Source organism: Leptopilina heterotoma, unplaced genomic scaffold (genome assembly GCF_015476425.1).
Source record: "Leptopilina heterotoma isolate Lh14 unplaced genomic scaffold, ASM1547642v1 Lhet_569, whole genome shotgun sequence".
In the NCBI taxonomy this organism is placed as follows: domain Eukaryota; kingdom Metazoa; phylum Arthropoda; class Insecta; order Hymenoptera; family Figitidae; genus Leptopilina; species Leptopilina heterotoma.
In genome coordinates, this window is record NW_025111126.1 from 712821 (window position 1) to 724916 (window position 12096).

Here is a 12096-nt window from a genome sequence, read left to right on the forward strand (position 1 = left end):
AAAAAAATTTTTTTAAGAAAAAAAAACAGAAGAATATACAAAAACTAACTTCAGGTGTGGACAGAATAAAAGAATGAATAAGACGATTTTTATAATTAATATTTGAATTCATTACTCGGCCCTAATAATAATAATCAAGTATAATTACATGTGTGAATTTGAAGATATAAATACATATGTAATACACGTGTTAATACACATTTTTACTAGGGGGCCGTCTTAGTTAAAATATAAAACATTGAGTTGAACAATCATTTCGATGACATATATTATGGTTTTACACTGTAAAAAATTTAGGGAGTTAACGGACTCGGGAGTTGGGAATGAAATTTTTCAAGTTAAAAATCAACTCCAAAAGAGAGTTATTTTCTAACTCTCTTCATTCAACAACTGCGCGAGTTATTTTTTCCTTAGGGAGTTAGCATTTGGGTGTAAAATTTTAACTCTCTTTATTTAACTCCCCTGGCATTAACTGCCCAATGGGTGCGACTTTTATAGACCCCCCGGGGGAGTTAAAATTTAACTCCCTTTTTTTACAGTGTACATTTAAGATAAAACATAAGCATTAATTTATTATTTTAGGTAATTTTTTGTCCATCTTTTTGTTTTATAAGAAAGTAATGTACCTTCAAACATCTGATACCTATGTTCATTATGTTTCTGATATTTATACAAGAAAGATTATGTGGTTTACCTAAAATAACATTTTTTGTTCCTTTAATATGTAATAAATGGGTCATTTCGCAGGAGAGTTAAGGTTCATGTCTCAGATTTTTTTTATATTTTGCTTATTAATAGTATTTTGGGTCCTAAACAACTATACCAAATTTTAATTAAATATTTTTATTATTTTTCAAGATATTTGCATTGCAAATTTCTTGACATGTTTTTTTCATTTTATTATAACTCACTTATTTTTAAAAATTTATTAAATTTGTTAAGAACCTTTTTTACGTAAAAACCATTGAAGTTTAATAAAAAAAATTGAAAATTAAAAAATATCAATTTTTTTAATTATTTATTTATAAAATTATATTTATTTTTAATGTTTAAGCATGAGCCCTATCAGATTTTGTTTAAAAAAAAATCTTATTTCAAAGTTTAAGATCTCATTAAAAAACCGTGAAATTTTTAGAATGGCATCTGTCTTTGTTTTTTAGTAATAAATTGTCAAAGTTTTAATTGCACTATCGCGCGCCGGCTCACAGTTGGATTTTTTTACAATTTACTGTTTAAAAATGACTACAGCCTACAATTTTTAACCGATTTGAGTGTTTTTTGTTTTAAATTAAAGGGGACATCCTGGGAGGCCATTTTTTTAAATATTAGTTGTTTATAATTTTTTATTTTAAAAAAATTAATACCATTTTTTTAAAAAGGACGTTTATTTTCTTATTCCGTTACTGCACATGATCTATATAAGTTCAAAATAATCCAATATATCCACCAGACAATTAATAAAACAAAGTAATTTATTTAAATTGTTATAAACAATATTAATTAACAAATAGTTAACTTTGATTCCTCTTCAATAAAAAATGTTTTTTTTCACATTTACTTTTATATTTAGGTTCATTTAAAAAATATATGTCCTTTCCTTGTTTAAATAAGTTATTTTTTAAACAAGTAGGACATGTATTCTTGAAATAAAATTAAATCAAAAAGAAAATGTGGAAAAAAACCTTTTTTAGTGAAGAGGAATCAAAGCTATCTATTTGTTTAATTATATTGTTTATAACAATTTACATAAGTTACGTTTTGAACAAGGAGGACATATAAATGATCCTAAATATAAAAGTAAATGTTAAAAAAAACATTTTTTAGTGAACAGGAATCAAAGTTAACTTTTTGTTAATTAATATTGTTCATAACAATTTCAATAAATTATTTTGTTTTATTAATTGTCCGGTGGATATATTGGATTATTTTGAACTTATTTAGATCATGTGCAGTAACGGAATAAGAAAATAAACGTCCTTTTTAAAAAAATTGTATTAATTCTTTTAAAATAAAAAATTATAAACAATTAATATTTTAAAAATCGGCCTCCCAGGATATCCCCTTTAATTTAAAACAAAAAACACTCAAATCGGTTAAAAATTGTAGGCTGTAGTCATTTTTGAACAGTAAATTGTAAAAAAATCCAACTGTGAGCCGGCGCGCGATAGTGCAATTAAAACTTTGACAATTTATTACTAAAAAACAAAGACAGATGCCATTCTAAAAATTTCACGGTTTTTTAATGAGATCTTAAACTTTGAAATAAGATTTTTTTTTAAACAAAATCTGATAGGGCTCATGCTTAAACATTAAAAATAAATATAATTTTATAAATAAATAATTAAAAAAATTGATATTTTTTAATTTTCAATTTTTTTTACTAAACTTCAATGGTTTTTACGTAAAAAAGGTTCTTAACAAATTTAATAAATTTTTAAAAATAAGTGAGTTATAATAAAATGAAAAAAACATGTCAAGAAATTTGCAATGCAAATATCTTAAAAAATAATAAAAATATTTAATTAAAATTTGGTATAGTTGTTTAGGACCCAAAATACTATTAATAAGCAAAATATTAAAAAAATCTGAAGCAAGCGCTTACGCTTATTTTAAAGGTCATTTGCTACATCAAAAATTATTAAATGATGCAGATGATAATATTATATTACCAGAACATATTATTCAAAAAGGGAATAGGTATACAAAATTTAAAACAAAATTTAATCTTTTAAAGACAATTTAGGTATACAAAATTTAAAATAAAATTTAATCCTTTAAAGATAAAATGTTTTTAATAACTATGTGTGTATCTTTAAAGTAATATTATAAACTTTTCGGTGTAAAAACATTTCCATTTTGAATAGCAGAAAGAAAGGGGCGTGCGTAGCACGCAATGTTAGTGACTAGTCTAAGATGACGATACTTTATATGTATGTAAAAAAATTAACTGCTACTAGTTTAAAAAAATTAAGATCGATTAAAATGATAAGTTTAATTGAAAGAAGATGTTTAAAGATGGCACAGTTGGAAAAAAAGTATTTTGTTGTCAAAAGTAACCTTATAATTCCAAGCAGAACGGTTAAATATAATGCATCAAACTATGTTTCTCAGTCGACGGCTGAAAGAGAAGTGTGGAACAAGAGAACTCTCAACGTCGACAAGTAGTAGAGGGGAGTGTAGTGAAAGGAAAAGCGAACGTGATTGGTCTGTAGAGCGTAGAGACTAAGAAGTGGGAGTATTTACAGACAGAATTCGAACAATTCCAGTTTAAAAACAACCTAACCGAGTTTGGTCAGATGTTTTATTTCTATATATGTTTTCTCATTATACTAGGACAGAAGTTTTTTATTATAATAATCTATTTTGGTGAATGGACGCTAAAGACGGCGAGCCTGATTACCGTAGTAACTAAAGCGGACTTTTTATTTCATTTAATAAAGTCACTTTACAGAATAAAACTGAGATTTTTGTCAAATAAAAATTAGACTTTTTCACCAATCAAGAGAAAACCACTTTTTCTATTTTTAAAATGCATAAAAAGAATAAAGAAAATATTTTATTTTTAAAAGAATAATATTTGTTTCGCTGTACCTAAAGGGTCCGCACACATAATACGTCACGCGATTTTTGACTATTTTAAACTCCCCCTCCCCCATGTCACACTCTGTCCCACATATTACCGCCATTTTTTCTATAGCTCGTCACAAATATCTTGACCCTCCTCCCCCTGCTCCCGTGACAAAAATCATCGTGAATAAATTGGCTGCATTTTAGACCCGTGTTCATTACGATATTTTTTATTTATAACAGCGGTTCCACATGTAGGCAAAAACGCAGCGACGCGACGTTGCGATAGTCGTGTTCCCACCTTCCCATCTACTCAATGCACTCCCCGCCTGTGACGTCATGAGGGGAAAGCATTGAGTAGATGAGATGGTGGCAGCACGCCAATCGCAACGTCGTTGCGATTTTGCCTCCATGTGGAACCGCTGTTATGCACAAAAGTGACGATTGTAGATAGCCAACGAAAGGATGTAAATATTATTCACTTCTTCGACTTGTATGAAAAAGGCAGTCATTTCATTTATTTTTACCTGTCGTCAGCTAACTATAAGGGCCATTTTTGTGTAAACCATATTTTTGTGTATACAACCCATAATCTAAGAAAATGTTAGGTTATATTTGACATAATAGTCATAATGGTCTCTCGTTATATTAATATTGATCTTCTACGTAAGCATTATTTTATTTTTTGAATTGTGTGTTTTATTATTTCTTTGTTTCTTTACGTTTTAAAAGTTGCTGCAAATCAATGTAGCATTAGAATGAACATTCATTAGAATGAATATTTTTCAAATATTAATTATTTTCTTCATTTTGTTTAACTTAACCAACAAAAAGAAAAAGTGATTTTGAAAATAGGAGGAGTTTGTTTCTTATTGGTCCAAAGAAGCAACCATTTTTTCTTTTGGGTGTTGGAAATATATGTATGTTTTATTTGTCAAATATTAATTATTTTCTTCATTTTGTTTAACTTAACCAACAAATAGAAAAAGTGATTTTGAAAATAGGAGGAGTTTGTTTCTTATTGGTGTCAAAAAGCAACCATTTTTTCTTTTGGGTGTTAGAATTATATGTATGTTTTATTTGTCAAATATTAATTATTTTCTCCATTTTGTTTAACTTAACCAACAAATAGAAAAAGAGATTTTGAAAATAGGAGGAGATTGTTTCTTATTGGTGTAAAGAAGCAACAATTTTTTCTTTTAGGTGTTGGAATTATATGTATGTTTTATTTGTCAAATACTAATTATTTTCTTCATTTTGCTTAACTTAACTAACAAATAGAAAAAGTGATTTCGAAAATAGAATAGTTTGTTTCTTATTGGTGTAAAGAAGCAACCATTTTTTCTTTTGGGGGTTGGAATTATATATTTTTTTTCCAAATATTAATTATTTTCTCCATTTTGATTAACTTAATCAACAAATAGAAAAGTGATTTTGAAAATAGGAGGAGTTTGTTTCTTATTGGTGTAAAGAAGCAACCATTTTTTCTTTTGGGGGTTGGAATTATATATTTTATTTTCCAAATATTAATTATTTTCTCCATTTTGTTTAACTTAACCAACAAATAGAAAAAGTGATTTTGAAAATAGGAGGAGTTGGTTTCTTATTGGTGTAAAGAAGCAACCATTTTTTCTTTTGGGGGTTTGAATTATATGTATGTTTTATTTGTCAAATATTAATTATTTTCTCCATTTTGTTTAACTTAACCAACAAATAGAAAAAGAGATTTTGAAAATAGGAGGAGTTTGTTTCTTATTGGTGTAAAGAAGCAACCATTTTTTCTTGTAGGGGTTGGAATTATATGTATGTTTTATTTGTCAAATACTAATTATTTTCTTCATTTTGTTTAACTTAACTAACAAATAGAAAAAGTGATTTCGAAAATAGGAGGAGTTTGTTTCTTATTGGTGTAAAGAAGCAACCATTTTTTCTTTTGGGGATTGGAATTATATATTTTATTTTCCAAATATTAATTTTTTTTCCATTTTGTTTAACTTAATCAACAAATAGAAAAGTGATTTTGAAAATAGGAGGAGTTTGTTTCTTATTGGTGTAAAGAAGCAACCATTTTTTCTTTTGGGGGTTTGAATTATATATTTTATTTTCCAAATATTAATTATTTTCTCCATTTTGTTTAACTTAACCAACAAATAGAAAAACTGATTTTGAAAATAGGAGGAGTTTGTTTCTTATTGGTGTCAAAAAGCAACTATTTTTTCTTTTGGGTGTTGGAATTATATGTATGTTTTATTTGTCAAATATTAATTATTTTCTCCATTTTGTTTAACTTAACCAACAAATAGAAAAAGAGATTTTGAAAATAGGAGGAGATTGTTTCTTATTGGTGTAAAGAAGCAACCATTTTTTCTTTTAGGTGTTGGAATTATATGTATGTTTTATTTGTCAAATACTAATTATTTTCTTCATTTTGCTTAACTTAACTAACAATTAGAAAAAGTGATTTCGAAAATAGAATAGCTTGTTTCTTATTGGTGTAAAGAAGCAACCATTTTTTCTTTTAGGGGTTGGAATTATATATTTTATTTTCCAAATATTAATTATTTTCTCCATTTTGTTTAACTTAATCAACAAATATGTAGAAAAGTAATTTTGAAAATAGGAGGAGTTTGTTTCTTATTGGTGTAAAGAAGCAACCATTTTTTGTTTTGGGGGTTGGAATTATATATTTTATTTTCCAAATATTAATTATTTTCTCCATTTTGTTTAACTTAACCAACAAATAGAAAAAGTGATTTTGAAAATAGGAGGAGTTTGTTTCTTATTGGTGTAAAGAAGCAACCATTTTTTCTTTTGGGTGTTGGAATAATATGTATGTTTTATTTGTCAAATATTAATTATTTTCTCCATTTTGTTTAACTTAACCAACAAATAGAAAAAGTGATTTTGAAAATAGGAGGAGTTTGTTTCTTATTTCTGTAAAGAAGCAACCATTTTTTCTTTTGGGTGTTGGAATTATATGTATGTTTTATTTGTCAAATATTAATTATTTTCTCCATTTTGTTTAACTTAACCAACAAATAGAAAAAGAGATTTTGAAAATAGGAGGAGTTTGTTTCTTATTGGTCCAAAGAAGCAACCATTTTTTCTTTTGGGTGTTGGAATTATATGTATGTTTTATTTGTCAAATTTAAATTATTTTCTCCATTTTGTTTAACTTAACCAACAAATAGAAAAAGTGATTTTGAAAATAGGAGGAGTCTGTTTCTTATTAGTCCAAAGAAGCAACCATTTTTTCTTTTGGGTGTTGGAATTATATGTATGTTTTATTTGTCAAATATTAATTATTTTCTTCATTTTGTTTAACTTAACCAACAAATAGAAAAAGTGATTTTAAAAATAGGAGGAGTTTGTTTCATATTGGTTCAAAGAAGCAACCATTTTTTCTTTTGGGTTTTGGAATTATATGTATGTTTTATTTGTCAAATATTAATTATTTTCTTCATTTTGTTTAACTTAATCAACAAATAGAAAAGTGATTTTGAAAATAGGAGGAGTTTGTTTCTTATTGGTGTAAAGAAGCAACCATTTTTTCTTTTGGGGGTTGGAATTATATATTTTATTTTCCAAATATTAATTATTTTCTCCATTTTGTTTAACTTAACCAACAAATAGAAAAAGTGATTTTGAAAATAGGAGGAGTTGGTTTCTTATTGGTGTAAAGAAGCAACCATTTTTTCTTTTGGGGGTTTGAATTATATGTATGTTTTATTTGTCAAATATTAATTATTTTCTCCATTTTGTTTAACTTAACCAACAAATAGAAAAAGAGATTTTGAAAATAGGAGGAGATTGTTTCTTATTGGTGTAAAGAAGCAACCATTTTTTCTTTTAGGTGTTGGAATTATATGTATGTTTTATTTGTCAAATACTAATTATTTTCTTCATTTTGCTTAACTTAACTAACAATTAGAAAAAGTGATTTCGAAAATAGAATAGCTTGTTTCTTATTGGTGTAAAGAAGCAACCATTTTTTCTTTTAGGGGTTGGAATTATATATTTTATTTTCCAAATATTAATTATTTTCTCCATTTTGTTTAACTTAATCAACAAATATGTAGAAAAGTGATTTTGAATATAGGAGGAGTTTGTTTCTTATTGGTGTAAAGAAGCAACCATTTTTTGTTTTGGGGGTTGGAATTATATATTTTATTTTCCAAATATTAATTATTTTCTCCATTTTGTTTAACTTAACCAACAAATAGAAAAAGTGATTTTGAAAATAGGAGGAGTTTGTTTCTTATTGGTGTAAAGAAGCAACCATTTTTTCTTTTGGGTGTTGGAATAATATGTATGTTTTATTTGTCAAATATTAATTATTTTCTCCATTTTGTTTAACTTAACCAACAAATAGAAAAAGTGATTTTGAAAATAGGAGGAGTTTGTTTCTTATTGCTGTAAAGAAGCAACCATTTTTTCTTTTGGGTGTTGGAATTATATGTATGTTTTATTTGTCAAATATTAATTATTTTCTCCATTTTGTTTAACTTAACCAACAAATAGAAAAAGAGATTTTAAAAATAGGAGGAGTTTGTTTCTTATTGGTCCAAAGAAGCAACCATTTTTTCTTTTGGGTGTTGGAATTATATGTATGTTTTATTTGTCAAATTTAAATTATTTTCTCCATTTTGTTTAACTTAACCAACAAATAGAAAAAGTGATTTTGAAAATAGGAGGAGTCTGTTTCTTATTAGTCCAAAGAAGCAACCATTTTTTCTTTTGGGTGTTGGAATTATATGTATGTTTTATTTGTCAAATATTAATTATTTTCTTCATTTTGTTTAACTTAACCAACAAATAGAAAAAGTGATTTTAAAAATAGGAGGAGTTTGTTTCATATTGGTTCAAAGAAGCAACCATTTTTTCTTTTGGGTTTTGGAATTATATGTATGTTTTATTTGTCAAATATTAATTATTTTCTTCATTTTGTTTAACTTAACCAACAAATAGAAAAAGTGATTTTGAAAATAGGAGGAGTTTGTTTCTTATTGGTGTAAAGAAGCAACCATTTTTTGTTTTGGGGGTTGGAATTATATGTATGTTTTATTTGTCAAATTTAAATTATTTTCTCCATTTTGTTTAACTTAACCAACAAATAGAAAAAGAGATTTTGAAAATAGGAGGAGATTGTTTCTTATTGGTGTAAAGAAGCAACCATTTTTTCTTTTAGGTGTTGGAATTATATGTATGTTTTATTTGTCAAATACTAATTATTTTCTTCATTTTGCTTAACTTAACTAACAAATAGAAAAAGTGATTTCGAAAATAGAATAGTTTGTTTCATATTGGTGTAAAGAAGCAACCATTTTTTGTTTTGGGGGTTGGAATTATATATTTTATTTTCCAAATATTAATTATTTTCTCCATTTTGTTTAACTTAATCAACAAATAGAAAAGTGATTTTGAAAATAGGAGGAGTTTGTTTCTTATTGGTGTAAAGAAGCAACCATTTTTTGTTTTGGGGGTTGGAATTATATATTTTATTTTCCAAATATTAATTATTTTCTCCATTTTGTTTAACTTAACCAACAAATAGAAAAAGTGATTTTAAAAATAGGAGGAGTTTGTTTCTTATTGGTGTAAAGAAGCAACCATTTTTTCTTTTGGGTGTTGGAATAATATGTATGTTTTATTTGTCAAATATTAATTATTTTCTCCTGTTTGTTTAACTTAACCAACAAATAGAAAAAGTGATTTTGAAAATAGGAGGAGTTTTTTTCTTATTGGTGTAAAGAAGCAACCATTTTTTGTTTTGGGGGTTGGAATTATATATTTTATTTTCCAAATATTAATTATTTTCTCCATTTTGTTTAACTTAACCAACAAATAGAAAAAGAGATTTTGAAAATAGGAGGAGTTTGTTTCTTATTGGTCCAAAGAAGCAACCATTTTTTCTTTTGGGTGTTGGAATTATATGTATGTTTTATTTGTCAAATTTAAATTATTTTCTCCATTTTGTTTAACTTAACCAACAAATAGAAAAAGTGATTTTGAAAATAGGAGAAGTTTGTTTCTTATTAGTCCAAAGAAGCAACCATTTTTTCTTTTGGGTGTTGGAATTATATGTATGTTTTATTTGTCAAATATTAATTATTTTCTTCATTTTGTTTAACTTAACCAATAAATAGAAAAAGTGATTTTGAAAATAGGAGGAGTTTGTTTCATATTGGTTCAAAGAAGCAGCCATTTTTTCTTTTGGGTGTTGGAATTATATGTATGTTTTATTTGTCAAATATTAATTATTTTCTCCATTTTGTTTAACTTAACCAACAAATAAAAAAAGAGATTTTGAAAATAGAAGGAGATTGTTTCTTATTGGTGTAAAGAAGCAACCATTTTTTCTTTTAGGTGTTGGAATTATATGTATGTTTTATTTGTCAAATACTAATTATTTTCTTCATTTTGCTTAACTTAACTAACAAATAGAAAAAGTGATTTTGAAAATAGAATAGTTTGTTTCTTATTGGTGTAAAGAAGCAACCATTTTTTCTTTTGGGGGTTGGAATTATATATTTTATTTTCCAAATATTAATTATTTTCTCCATTTTGTTTAACTTAATCAACAAATAGAAAAGTGATTTTGAAAATAGGAGGAGTTTGTTTCTTATTGGTGTAAAGAAGCAACCTTTTTTTGTTTTGGGGGTTGGAATTATATATTTTATTTTCCAAATATTAATTATTTTCTCCATTTTGTTTAACTTAACCAACAAATAGAAAAAGTGATTTTGAAAATAGGAGGAGTTTGTTTCTTATTGGTGTAAAGAAGCAACTATTTTTTCTTTTGGGTGTTGGAATTATATGTATGTTTTATTTGTCAAATATTAATTATTTTCTCCATTTTGTTTAACTTAACCAACAAATAGAAAAAGAGATTTTGAAAATAGAAGGAGTTTGTTTCTTATTGGTCCAAAGAAGCAACCATTTTTTCTTTTGGGTGTTGGAATTATATGTATGTTTTATTTGTCAAATTTTAATTATTTTCTCCATTTTGTTTAACTTAACCAACAAATAGAAAAAGTGATTTTGAAAATAGGAGGAGTTTGTTTCTTATTAGTCCAAAGAAGCAACCATTTTTTCTTTTGGGTGTTGGAATTATATGTATGTTTTATTTGTCAAATATTAATTATTTTCTCCATTTTGTTTAACTTAACCAACAAATAGAAAAAGTGATTTTGAAAATAGGAGGAGTTGGTTTCTTATTGGTGTAAAGAAGCAACCATTTTTTCTTTTGGGGGTTTGAATTATATGTATGTTTTATTTGTCAAATATTAATTATTTTCTCCATTTTGTTTAACTTAACCAACAAATAGAAAAAGAGATTTTGAAAATAGGAGGAGATTGTTTCTTATTGGTGTAAAGAAGCAACCATTTTTTCTTTTAGGTGTTGGAATTATATGTATGTTTTATTTGTCAAATACTAATTATTTTCTTCATTTTGCTTAACTTAACTAACAATTAGAAAAAGTGATTTCGAAAATAGAATAGCTTGTTTCTTATTGGTGTAAAGAAGCAACCATTTTTTCTTTTAGGGGTTGGAATTATATATTTTATTTTCCAAATATTAATTATTTTCTCCATTTTGTTTAACTTAATCAACAAATATGTAGAAAAGTGATTTTGAATATAGGAGGAGTTTGTTTCTTATTGGTGTAAAGAAGCAACCATTTTTTGTTTTGGGGGTTGGAATTATATATTTTATTTTCCAAATATTAATTATTTTCTCCATTTTGTTTAACTTAACCAACAAATAGAAAAAGTGATTTTGAAAATAGGAGGAGTTTGTTTCTTATTGGTGTAAAGAAGCAACCATTTTTTCTTTTGGGTGTTGGAATAATATGTATGTTTTATTTGTCAAATATTAATTATTTTCTCCATTTTGTTTAACTTAACCAACAAATAGAAAAAGTGATTTTGAAAATAGGAGGAGTTTGTTTCTTATTGCTGTAAAGAAGCAACCATTTTTTCTTTTGGGTGTTGGAATTATATGTATGTTTTATTTGTCAAATATTAATTATTTTCTCCATTTTGTTTAACTTAACCAACAAATAGAAAAAGAGATTTTAAAAATAGGAGGAGTTTGTTTCTTATTGGTCCAAAGAAGCAACCATTTTTTCTTTTGGGTGTTGGAATTATATGTATGTTTTATTTGTCAAATTTAAATTATTTTCTCCATTTTGTTTAACTTAACCAACAAATAGAAAAAGTGATTTTGAAAATAGGAGGAGTCTGTTTCTTATTAGTCCAAAGAAGCAACCATTTTTTCTTTTGGGTGTTGGAATTATATGTATGTTTTATTTGTCAAATATTAATTATTTTCTTCATTTTGTTTAACTTAACCAACAAATAGAAAAAGTGATTTTAAAAATAGGAGGAGTTTGTTTCATATTGGTTCAAAGAAGCAACCATTTTTTCTTTTGGGTTTTGGAATTATATGTATGTTTTATTTGTCAAATATTAATTATTTTCTTCATTTTGTTTAACTTAACCAACAAATAGAAAAAGTGATTTTGA